The 13524-nt window shown below is 31.6% G+C and overlaps 1 protein-coding gene and 1 long non-coding RNA gene across 4 annotated transcripts in view; both read left to right on the forward strand.

Moving 5' to 3' along the window:
- Nucleotides 1-13524, forward strand: part of LOC129739034 (cardio acceleratory peptide 2b) — a 45316-nt gene that overhangs the window by 25676 nt on the left and 6116 nt on the right. The gene's annotated exons all lie outside the window — the stretch shown is intronic.
- Nucleotides 4002-4860, forward strand: LOC129739035 (uncharacterized). Its single transcript, XR_008735727.1, has 2 exons — nucleotides 4002-4557; nucleotides 4654-4860. It is a non-coding gene; the product is annotated as an uncharacterized LOC129739035 (long non-coding RNA).

Raw genomic sequence — 13524 nt, forward strand, 5'->3', positions numbered from 1 at the left:
GAGACATGTTTCAGAAGTTCTTTTAAATAGGTATCTCCAGGGTTGTGTTTAACTCTCTTAATGTAGTTGTTTTTTAATTTAATTAGAGTTATGAGGTCGAGAGTCATCCAGGGACAATAATTACCCTTAACCGTTACTTGTTTACTTATTTTTTTCGTACATTGCAGGAGCAATGAGCTATAGACGGTCGAAATATTAGTCAAACAGACATTCGCGTCATCCACAGTTTGAATTTGTCTGAGATAATCACTGAATAGTTGATGTAATTTTGTATAATTAATGATGGTTTTTTCAAGATCGACTTTTTTCTTTGTAGTTTGGAGTTCAAATGTTGATATTATCTGACAATGATCGCTAATGTCACTATATATAGTGTCGTTCGTTATCCGAGGCGAATCAATTAGTTTGGTAACTACATGATCTAGGATGTTTTGGCTTGATGGTCTCGTTGGGAAAGTGTTAGTACAGATGTAACCAAGCGATTCAAGAATTAATTTATACCTGATAACTGTGTTGTTGGATTCTATATTAATCGGAATATTCAAATCTCCGACAACAAAACACGTATGATTATCTGGAACCGATGACAGTATGCCTTCAAGTTTTTCGCAAAAAGTATTAAAACCAAAGGAAGGTGGTCTATAAATTCCATGAACGTCAATGATTTGGCTATTGATGAACAGTTCAATGCTTATATTGTGAAACCCATCGATTTCAATATTGTTAGTGACCTTGAATTTTAAATTACTATTCACATACATTGCTAAGCCGCCATTAGATTGAGATCTACATGAAAAAATTGATGAGAACCCAGGTATGTTGTAGAGTCTACAGTTATCTTTCAGCAGCCAAGTCTCACAAATCACGATCACATCGAACACTACTTTGGAGAGTTGAATTATTTGTAAAATATTATCAAACTTTTGCAAGTCATTCATACTACGAATGTTCCATTGGAAGATCCGCAGAGTTTTATTACTAACATTACTTATTGCTAAATTAAAATCTTCTATGCTATCGTTATATCTATTTTTTAGAGTATCCATTATAAAAATAAAGAGAAAACTAGACTAAATTTATTTGCTATTTTGTATATGTTCTCAGACCCTCTTACGCTTAGGCGAAGGTGTTGAGTTTAAAACGGAATGGTTTACATTGTTTGGTGGGAACATTAACTTTGTCATTATGTGGTCAAGATCTTCTCTGTTTTTAACATATTCTGGTTTAGAATTATCATCTTTTTTTAAAAGTATAACGCCATTTCTGCCAGGCCAGATATATTTCATGCCCAGCAAATCCTGAGACTCTCGGAGTTCAGTGAGAAGTTCTAAAGATAAAGGAGTTAGTTCATCGCGAATCATAATATTTGAAGATCTACCATTTATGACAAAAGAAGGGTCAACAGCTGTGGAGCAGAGTTTTCCAAAGGCACGCTTTTTGAAAAATAATTCCTCCTTGACCGAGGTTTCTTTGAAGATCACTTTAATTGGTACAAGGGGATCCACTTTATTTTTATTAGAAAATAATCTACAAGCGAACTCGATCTGGTTTTCATGAAGCTTAGAATCAAGTTTTTGAGCGATTTTGCAAATGACATTAATCGTATTTTCATTCACTTTTAAAGTCCGTGGAAACTCGTCATTTGAAAACTACTTATCCGATTCTTTTCAAATTTGGAACATATCTTCTACATATAAAATACTAGACCCCAACGTTTTTCTTTTTTTGATTTTTTTTACTTTGGGGAGGTTTTAGAGGTGAAAATGGCGGATTTTTAAGTGAAAAATCGTAGTTTTTACTTCAAACAGCCACAAAAATTTCATAAAAATATTTTTAAGTTAAATAAAAACGTTGGGGTCCAGAAAAACATCTATTAAAAATATTTTGCTCTGATTTTTTGACTTCAGATGATTCTGTGCTGAGATACAGTGTCCACCGCAAATCCTGTTCCTCGAAAATGCTCCGTCACCGGCTCATTTTTCAATATTTTTCTACGAAAAAATTACTAAATGTTCTTTTGACAATGCTTTGTATGATGCAAAAAATTTGAATACATTTGTTTGAACGATAGCTCTAGAAAAAAATCGTGAAAATGGTGTTTTTTTATACCCGTTAGACCCTACCCCCCCCTTAATCGACATTTTCTTGTTCAATCTAGTGTTTTGAGATATACAGTTAAAAACTAGATAAACAGTTAAACAATCATTCTAGTTTTTGATGGTGAAGACGACGAGTGGTTATACTTATACAATTTTAGAATTTATCATTATTCGTTTGTATTATCACTTCACTACTCGCCAAATCCACGCTTGAGGGACATTGGTTTGATTTTAGCACGCTCTTCTTAAAAACATAGTTGGACAGTTCAAAAGTATAAAAGATATTTGTAAATGTTATCTTAACTGTCGTATAGTTCACTGATTATTGAAAAACCGTCTTCAAACAGTTGATAATTTTTCACACCAAAAAACTTTTGTATTACCAACAACACTGTGTGCTCAAAATTCGGTATTGAAAATGGGGTTTGCACTAGTGAATAAGTTGATTAATCAATCAAATTTATTCAAATTTTGGAACTACAGAAAATCGTGTTTTATCCGCTGGAACCCGCATTGATGAAATGACAAATGCAGTGGGTGAGAAAAGAAGTTTGAAGAGGAAATGAAACAAAAGATTGAAAAAGACTAAACAAAATATATGTTTCAAAATATTTAAAAAAAAAATTATAAAACTCATGGTGCATTGGTGAGTTTGAAGATTTCTTTCATACAAATAAAAGAAATATAAGGAACAATCGTGTATATTGGGTACGCCGATGCACTTTTCCCTCATATGTCCATAATTAGAAACACATATGTTAGCAATTAGGAACAATTAATGCTAAATTGGGAACATGAACGGGAATACACTTCAAAAATCATTTGATTTTAGATATTTTAAGCTGAAAATGAGTATTTCAAACTTTAACAGAGTACAGAGAAGAATTTTAAACAAAGTTAACAGAAAAATTTATATCTTTAATTTTAAGTTTAGGCCTACCCATATCAAAACTAAAAACACCAACAAAATAAAGACAAATTAAGTACACCCACCCAAATATTTTTCTGCACAAAAAGTTCTAGAAGATTCATTGTTTAAATAGTTTAATGCTTTAGAATACCATAAAAAGATTTTGGAAAGCGTTTGATCCATTTAAAATGATAAAGGAACTGAGGTTTAAACTTTAGCTTCAGAGCACATTATTCACGATATGGGGTAGTACTACGCAAGATGATCTTTGAAGGGTGTAAAGTTTCTTTTACCAATATAATCGTGTTTTGTTGACACTTTCAATTGGATTACGATTTCTATGAAAAAAAATCTTTTCATGACGAAAACATTTTTATTTTAGCAACTCAACTTCAATCCATCTCATTACACACTATTATGACTAAGTTAAATTTAAACAGGCTTAACAACTTTAAGCCAGGCTTAACAAACGTTAAGCCAATTTTCCTTTCGTTAAACCTAATATGACCGATACTGAATGGCAACTGCTTGGCTTTAATTCACCAATCATCGGATTGAATCACTTCTTGCAGCAACCCTGCTGGCAACACTCCTCCGGACTCTTGGCCTTGCAGTCACACTTGCAGTTACACGACTGGTCGCATTGCTTTCCGGCTCCACATTTGTCGGTGCATTGGCAGTCTAGTGAATGGAAAAAGAGAGAAACATAAGTTAAAATTGGAACCATTCAAAGTATAAACACCGAATACTTACTGCAGCAGTTGTTTTTGCAAGGCATCTTTAGAGATTATTATCAAGAAACAGTTAAAGAGAAGAAACTTGATTGATTTGTAACACTGTTTACAACTTGTAGAACTTGTACTGATGTCGAACTGCGAAGGGCTCAAAATATTTATACTCTTTCATTTGACATTAGCATTTCTTGGTGCGCAAAAACGCTGAAAGCTGGACGGAGTTCCGTGCGCAACAACACATTAAGTACCCACTGTTGACTCATTATGAGTATAGGTACCGAGAAAGTGCCGCTTGAAATTGCTCGATGATAACAACTTTATAAATAAAACAAGATAAAGTATAGGAGGTTCTCAGCTAAAATTTATTTAAAAAAATAATTTTCTCAACACAGTTATAAAAATTGTCAAAAACATCCTCTAACGAAATTAGTTTTTTTTTTGTGATTTTTATCTTGTTTATTGAATTTATATGGGAACCACTGCCTATAGAGCAGTAACGCAGAGTTTGTAATCAGTATTTTGTTGTCAATACCCGGCCCTACTCAGCTAGCCCTAACAGCAAATTGAACGGTGTTTATTGCACACGGATCCACACAAGTTGTCACAACTGGCGTTGGAATGGGATATGCACACTATTTTTCGTAGGTAGGTATGCCAACTCATTCAAGAAGCACGTTATTTCATTCAGAATATAAATGATAGATACCTCTCTCAGAGGTATATCAGTTTTTGAGTTTACTTGTTTCAATTAACCCTCCCATCAGTACAATATCAACAGTATAATTAAAAATGCCGTGCAAAACTAAATGCTGCAGTAAGTACCAATCTAATTGAATATCGTTAGAGTTCTTCCAGAGGGAAGCTTGAGTGATACGTAATTTGTTTTCAAACAAACTCTCGTCTCTTCTAGACTGCCAGTGTACCGATCGGTGTGAATCGGGTAAGCAGTGTGACCAGAGCTGCAATTGCAAATGCGACTGTACGGCTCAAACACCAGAGGAGTGTTGTCAGCGAGGATGCTGCAAGAAGTGAATGGAGCAAGTTGTGTTATGCTTTCTCTCAATCGGTCATACTAGATTTAAGATAATGTAATGTTAATAAAATTATTTAAAAATTATTTTAAAGTTTATTTTAATGAAATTCTTTCAGAATTTTTTGTAAACATTAACCTTAACGAGCCCCACAATTCTGAAAAAAACCTGATTGTTTTTGAGATAGGTATATTACATTTCAATTCAACAATAATAAATTTTGAAAAAAATCATTTCCTTCCCACGTCTTCAATGTAATTTTTTTTTCAGCAACTGAAAACCCAGGGCTTTGTTTTCTAATCTTTAATCACTAGTTTGTTACTAATGTTTGTCGCAGATGAGTGCAAATGCAGCTTTTTCTAAATGTTGTCTATATCAATAATAGTTGTTATACATATTAAACTACAAATTTGCAAATAATTTACAGAAAATTCAAGACCAGCACCAAGATTACAAAAAAAAGGTCAATAAAAATTGCTGCAAATGTCATTCTACCTCTATTTCCCAATTGATATTTCAATTTTTTTTTAAATAAGTCTTTTTCTGATAAGTAAAACATGTCACAAATAAAATTTATTTCGTGACATCTATCTTTCAACAAACTCTAGTTAAAAAGAGAATTGTTCATGCATGACACGTCTTTAACATTACTAAGAATGTGAATGAATTTCGTTATAGGTTATTTGATTTTGTAGGGAAGAGTGGGGTATGATGAGCCACTTTTTTTCTTTGTTCCATAACTTCATTGTTTTAAAAGATAAAATGAAAAAAAAAAATTGAAAAGTTTTCTACATTTTTGAGGTATAATTAGGCATTTTGTTATAATTTTTTAAATACATTCATTTCCCGAGTTCTGAATGATGTAAAAAAAAGTTTTTTTTTTATTTTGAAAAACTGTTAGGAAACGTGGGCCACCAAATTCAAATTGATTAGATAACGTTAAAAGTTTATGAGTAAACCTCTAAGTGAAATTTCATAATTATTTCATAGTTATTTTAAAGCAATTTCAGATGAGGAAACAAAAAAAAGAGTTCTGTATGATCCAATAGTTCCTTAAACTTGTCTCGCGAACGTTTCGGCAAAATTCCATATCTAGAATTTATGTTCGTCTCTATCGCATTAGAAAAGATGGACAACACATTTTTCATAACTACTCATTTGGCAAAAGAAAACTTTACAGATAGTAATAACCTATTTTAAGTTCGTAATGTGTATAAAAACATTAAAATATAGGCGGCCCATGATTCCCCACAAGCAATAATTTGCAAACTGATTACGTTTGTGTGACTTATTCATGTTTCATCAAAAATTCCTTTTCCACGTGAAAGAACATGACAAAACTAAGATCATAAGCGTATGAGCTTTTTTCTGTTATGTTCTTTAGGTCTCCTACGGATGCAATTTTTTGGGTACTTGTTTAATTATGGAAGTGCATTTTTCTAGGCTAGTTAAATTAAAGAAGCATATGATGTGTACATAAGTCAACAACATACAGAAAAACATGCTTACGCAAAGCGACGACTATGACAATTGGGTTGAAATTTTTATTTCAACACACAGCTGAGATATTTAGAATGGCCCACGTTACCCCACTCTCCCCTACACTACTTGATAAGAAAGCTTTCTAGCAAAAGAATGCTCTCTTATCTCCTCCAATTTAAAAATCCATCTTGCATCTAAATTTCTTTGATCCGAATGACAATTGTTAAAGGGTCTTTAATAAATATTTATAAAAATAATTGTCTAAATTTAAAAAAAAATCTTGGCTATTTCCATTATTAGTTTGACTTCGATAATGGTTCAACATTAAGAATGGTAAGATTGCCATTGTGTCTTTGAGGGCGCCTTAAAGATAACCGTACTTCATGATTTTTTATTATTTATTTTCCGAATTTTTATAATTCTGATTGTTATCTCCAAAATAAACTTTACAGCTGCCATCCATGACTTGAAATTGGAAAAATAGTGTGAAGTTGATATAAAGAATATATATATACATATATATATATATATATATATATATATATATATATATATATATATATATATATATATATATATATATATATATATATATATATATATATATATATATATATATATATATATATATATATATATATATATATATATATATATATATATATATATATATATATATATATATATATATATATATATATATATATATATATATATATATATATATATATATATATATATATATATATATATATATATATATATATATATATATATATATATATATATATATATATATATATATAAGAAGCCTATTTTTTTTATTCAAATTCAGCCCAGAATCTGTGTTCCATCATTTCCTGTCATTTAAATGAAGGAACTAAGCAATTTTATAAAGTTATAAATGTCAAATGTCAAATTTTTGAGTGCTATAGGAAAATCGCTTTAAATCCCTTTAAAACCTATTGGAATTCTAGTAAACGTTTAATAATGGAGTTGTCTATTTAAACAGAACGTAGAAGCATTATTATTCATTTTTACAAGGTAAACTTTAAACAATAATCTTGATTCACTTATCACTTATCGTACTTCCACAGCCAGAACTAGTGTCCGCCGATCATGGAGATAAATAAAAGATAATAATTTACAGCAATTTTACAGGAAACCGAGTATTTGCTAAAAACCAATTCTATTATTGGACAATTTTGTTATTGTTTTGAATTTCACGATGTAACCAAACGTTTACAAACATGATAACATCAAAATAAATACAAAGACGATTCCTAATCAGTTTTTATGCTCATAATCGGTCCAGAAGTTTTGCAGATGCTGCTAAAACTGTAAACCATTTTTTTTGCGAATTCTATATTTGATCCAGCGTTTTGCAAAAATCACTTTTAAATGTAAGTTATGCGTATAAATTGATAAAAGTTATTTTTATAAAGTACACGCTGGCCCGGTTGGCTTTGCTACGCCTTCCAAAGAAAAAGTTTTTTTGGTCAAATTATTTGAATGAAAAACTCTATAGGACCCCCCCTCCCAACCTTTCTTGATTCGGAAAGTTGTGAAAGTTTTTTAGAAAAAAAGAGGACCCGCGAATGGCAAATTTGAATGGACAAACTGCATTACTTCATCACAGCATAAAACACGATCACTCTTTTGATTTGAACGGCACGAGAATAATTGATCGTCACAATTTCACTTCCGGTCTACAAACATCGCGAGGAATGGCAACACGGTCAATAAAAAGACTGATACTGAAGGGCTCAGTGTCATCTACGCCGGCATTTTCAACTCCATCAAAAACAAACAAAAACACACCAATACACATAGTAATACACCAAACATACAAAATACAACAAACATCAGTAGTGGCTAAGTGAAAATCAACATCCAAAATATTACAAATCATTTTTATATCCGTTTTCGTTTTCAAAACTTACAAAGTGTTATATCCATCTCAACCAGATCAATAGTAAGTAGAATAGATTTCAAGGAAGATTGCATGCAAGTAGAAAGCTCAACTTTGAATATTTTTGTTATACACCACAGACAATTGGACTTACATTTCCCGATTAGACAGTTTAGCAGATTGAAAAAACTTTTTGGACAATTAAAACGAGAAATTTCAGTAAGTACACCATTTATTGTAACACCTTTTAAAACACATCATTAATTTTGTTATATTAATAGATTCCTTGAAAAAGGCATAAAAAATGCCGAAACGTCGGATGAAGAAATAAAAATCGTTTTAAGATTTTTTTCGTGACTGAAATCGCCGAAAATCAATTTATTCAAATTACAAAATGTTTTTTTAACAATGCTTTGTATAATGCAAAAAATTTGAATACATTTGTTTGAACGATAGCTCTAAAAAAAATTCGTGAAAATGGTGTTTTTTTACGCGATAGACCCTACTCCCCCTTTAAAGAGAACCTATATTACGATTGAAACTTAATTGTGAAATATCGATAAAAGAAATTTATGTTCATAGCTTTCTTCGTAGTTTGGTAAATCAATGAAAAACAATTGAAAATAAGTTTGTCCCTTTTTTATAACCTACATACAAATCTGTGGCTAATATGTAACTTAACGGAACAATATCAGAAGTTGAATTTCATAAACATTAATAATGGTAACATAGTTGAAATGACAGATAAGAAAGTTAGATTGCCTTTTGCTTCTTGAAAGGGACCTACATATGTTAATTCATTAAACATAAAACATTTTTCCGTACACTAATCCGTACGAATTCATCACTTTAAATAACTAAAAAAAAAGTTATTTGGTGAAATTCGACCAGTAAATTGCAAGTTGCGTCTATTGAGGTTTGGCAGACCGACCTTTTTTTAACCTTAAGCCCTTAAGTTAAGTTTAGAAATTTGCACGGTTTCATACGGAATTGCCCGGATATCTAGCACAAAATTAAAGAAAACTAAGCAAAAAACTAAAACCGAGTATTTAACTATAAATTTATTTTTTTTTTTAAACCAAAAATGAAAATTTTCAGACCAGTTTTTTGAATAAACATTTTAAGGAAGCCAAATAAAAGCAATTAAAATTATTGTATTTTCATAAAAATAATATGTTTGAATTGTTTTTCTTATTCTATTAACTGAGTTTTTGCCTAAATTTCCCCGGTTATTTTGATCAACAATTTTGAAATCAACTGATTGGTTTTTTCGAAGTTTTCGGTTGAAATAGCCCGAATTTGGCTGCTCGGATACTAGCAGAAAAAAATCTGACAACTTTTCTCTAAGTGATTATGAAATCCTTTTATTGAACAAACACTCCCACGGAGAAGAAAATTTTGAAAATTCAAGAAAAAATCCACTTGGAAAAGTTTTAAATTTTCATAAAAAATCCAGCTTGGGACCACGCATGGGCTGATCCAGTGAGAAAAACCGCTGGCTTCATATCCATTCATAACATTTTACTACTCTTTGATGAGTTGATTGCACTGTATACATTCTTGTTTGGCTGTGTGCACATACAAAGCGATAACAGCAGTTTAAGGTTGAAATCTTGTGCACACATTTTTGAGATTCCTTTTAAATTTTTAACATTTGAACAGTTTTGAAAACCAAATTACAACATTTGTTCAATCAATATCAATTCTCCAATACAATATTGTATTTGAATCTTTCAAAAGTGATGAAAAAATTTTACATCTCGTCAAAGTATCTAGGTCTTCCAAAAATTATAGCTGATTTTTATTTAATTGTTTTCTAAGGATCAAAACCTGTTTCGAAAAAGTGCAAAACTGGGCTGTGGTGTGCTGTGCTGGATTGGCTAGAAAATAATCAATATCTATCTCGAGAATCGGTTGTTGCAGCATTGCTTAAGGATTATAGGGAATCGCTTGGAAAATGTATCTAATGAATTGGAATTTAAAATAAGAAAATGAGGTTTAAGGGCAAAAATAACCAAATCGTTTAAATTCGTCTGAATATTTCATGGTTATGTATTTCAAACATAAATACATGCAAAATGTGCAAAACGAATACTTTGAAACGTTTTTTCTTGAAATCAGCTTTATGCGCTTCCCCTTTGGCTCTGAGTGCCACAAATGTATTTTTAAAATGTTTTTTTACGGATACATTCTGTATAAATCATTTGACCAAACGTTACTATGAAAGACAACATTGATCATCTTTTTTAACGGTTGAAATAAAAATGAAGGAACATAAAAGGTATCAAAACGAATTAATTACATTCTTAAGTAAAAGCCTAGTTTGATTTAAAACTTCATGTACTGTCTCAAAGGCCTTTTTCTCGATGGTTTATTTTTGTACTTCAAATAACCAATCTATTAAATATGTGATCTCATTTCATCTTTTGGCACTGTTCCACTGAGATAATTAACATAAATTTTTAACTTTCTCGTCCGTCATATTTCCACGGTTAGGGCTTTTGAGTGTGCAACAAATTCCACATTAAATTGTTGAAAATAGAAGTTTGAAGTTTATATTTTTCATTGGCTACACCTTCCGAATAATTATAAAATGGGTGATACAGTTGCGTTCAAAAAAGAATGAAATCGCGTGAAGCTGCGCACCCACTTCTAACTTTGACAAGCTGCCATTTCTCTCTCGGTTGATAATTTTTAATGAAAATTTCACACAATCTAGTTCAACTATCCAACTAACACTCTACAAAATTTGAAGTCTTTACAATGACGGGAAACAAAGATACAGCAATTCCCGTAAAAAAGCAATAATGAAGTTCCTATCAATTTACAACATTCTTTGTGATAAATTTTGGTTTTGTGAAATAAAATACCAAGAATACATGGATTACGATGTTTTCCATACTAACAACCGTCCAAAAAAGAATGAAATCGTCTGCTGGGCGATAACGAACCTTAGTGAAGTAACTCCAAATTTACCTTTTTTACGGGAATTGCTGTATCTTTGTTTCCCGTCATTGTAAAGACTTCAAATTTTGTAGAGTGTTAGTTGGATAGTTGATCTAGATTGTGTGAAATTTTCATTAAAAATATCAACCGAGAGGGAAATGGCAGCTTGTCAAAGATGGAAGTGGGTGCGCAGCTTCACGCGATTTCATTCTTTTTTGAACGCAACTGTAGTTTATATTTAACTGTTCATTTATTTGCACAACATTTCATTAAGATTAGATGTTCCTTCAAAATAAAACTACCACTTTTTTCTATTTTAAAATCCTAATTTAATTTTTTTTTATCTTTGTTTTAATCCTGTTTATGACTTCAGACTTCTTTGCTTTATAAGTTAATTACTTATATCAATTTTTTTTAAATATATTGATTCCTTTATGTCCGATTTCAATGTAGAGAGGGGCTAACCTATCGAAGATACATTTTCCGTAACAAATTAACGTCTTGAGCCACATTTGGCTCCTTTAACTCCACCATGCCAAATTTATTCCCATCTTCTCGATCAATTATAGAATTAGTATAAAAATGGTAAGGAGTCTCAAACCATCAGAAAAACATGTCTTGTTTACAAAAGCAATCCCATTCCATGTATGGTTCCATTCTCGATAAGTTGGATGACCCTTATATCTCCTTCTGGCAAAAAAGGGGTCTCAAACCATCAACGAAACGTTCCGTGCATTCAAATACACTCCCATGCCAATTTCTGTTCCATTTGCTCGATTGCATGACTGTTTCCATATCATAAATTTCTCCATTTGTTAGATAAGTTCTTGGTTTATGCAAAACAATTGCATAGGAGCACTCCTCTCCCTTAACTTATAACCTTTTCTTAACTATATAACCTTTTCTCGTATCCAAAATGACCTCCTATACCAAATTTGTTTCCATTGGCTTGATTAGTCCTTGAGTTATGCGAAAAATTGTAAAGAAGTCCCCTCTCTCGTTCCTATCATCCCGCTGGAAGGAGGCAGAAGAATGAAATATTTTTAGAAAAATTCTGCGTACTCAAAAACCCTCCCAAGCAAAATTGGGTACCATTTATTGGATAAGTTCTCGAGTGATGTAAGCCCCCCCTCTTCTCCACTTTCATTCATGACTTCAAATGTCCATGCCAAAATTGATTCAACTTTCATAATCGGTTTTCGAGAGATGCAAACATTTGTATTTTTTTTAAGAGGAACCCTTCCTCCCCTCCAGTGAGAGGGAAGGGTCTTAAACCATAATTGGAACCTAATTTTGCCTGTGGGTTCATTACCTGCAAAGTTTCAAGTAAGTCGGTTCAGTAGTTTCCGAGTCTTTAGAGAATAGACAGACAGACAGACAAATAGAAATTAATTTTAATTATAAGAAAATAAAAAAAATGTGTGAAATTAATTACATTAAAAATGATTTTTTCAAATTTCTTCACGATGAGAGCTTTAACATTAAATTATTATGAGGATAAAATGAAGGTAAAATTCCCATGAAAGACTTTTTTTAAACTTGATCTGAAATTGTTTTTCAATGATTGTTTTAAATCTGATATAGAGAACTCGTTTTATTTTCCTTTCTTCTCTGCAATGAGGGGAGGAGCTACGAACTGCCATAACAACATTTTTCTTTACCAAATAACATTATATTGCTTGATAAGTGTTTAAGCCATATATACTGTCCTCCCTCCCGTTTTTCCTCTGAAACAAGGAGAGGTCTTGAATAAAAAAAAAACTCTCATGTAAAACATGGTTTCAATTGCTCGAAAAGTTTTAAAAACTTTGCGAATAAACCTCTGCCAGTCCCAGCTACAGGCGTGGTCCTAAGGGGGGGGGGGGGGGGGGTGATCGGGGTAATCACGCCCCCCAAGCGGAAAAAACGGTTACAAAATACCCGCAAATGCTTGAATTTCTATAAACACTTGGAACTTTTCTTAGTAGATGTGCTTTCAAATTTTCAAAATTTTCCACTCCGTGGGGGTGTTTTTGAAATAAAAAAGTTATTTATCCCTTAAAATATTGCTCAATATTGGAAAAAATCGGTTCATCAAACTCAAGCAGCTGTAACTTACAATTCCCTTGACTGAATTATACCTAATAGCTTTTGTTGAGTTACTTAGAGTGTTGATTTTGAATTTGCTGTTAATGAAATGTAGGGACAACTTTTTTTTATTGTCACTAATTTCTCTCATATGCCTAAATTGACACGAGCAATCGTAATAAATTTTTTATTTGCTTTAAATTCAGAGCTTCCTAATTCTCAGTTTTGTTTTGAATTTTAATGAAATTTTTTAAAATCATATAAGGGGGTCAAGTGAATTGGTGAATATAGTTGAAAGACTGAAATACTTGAAATATTTGTTCTGCTGTCGTCATACATTTAT

This window comes from Uranotaenia lowii, chromosome 1 (assembly GCF_029784155.1).
Source record: "Uranotaenia lowii strain MFRU-FL chromosome 1, ASM2978415v1, whole genome shotgun sequence".
NCBI lineage: Eukaryota > Metazoa > Arthropoda > Insecta > Diptera > Culicidae > Uranotaenia > Uranotaenia lowii.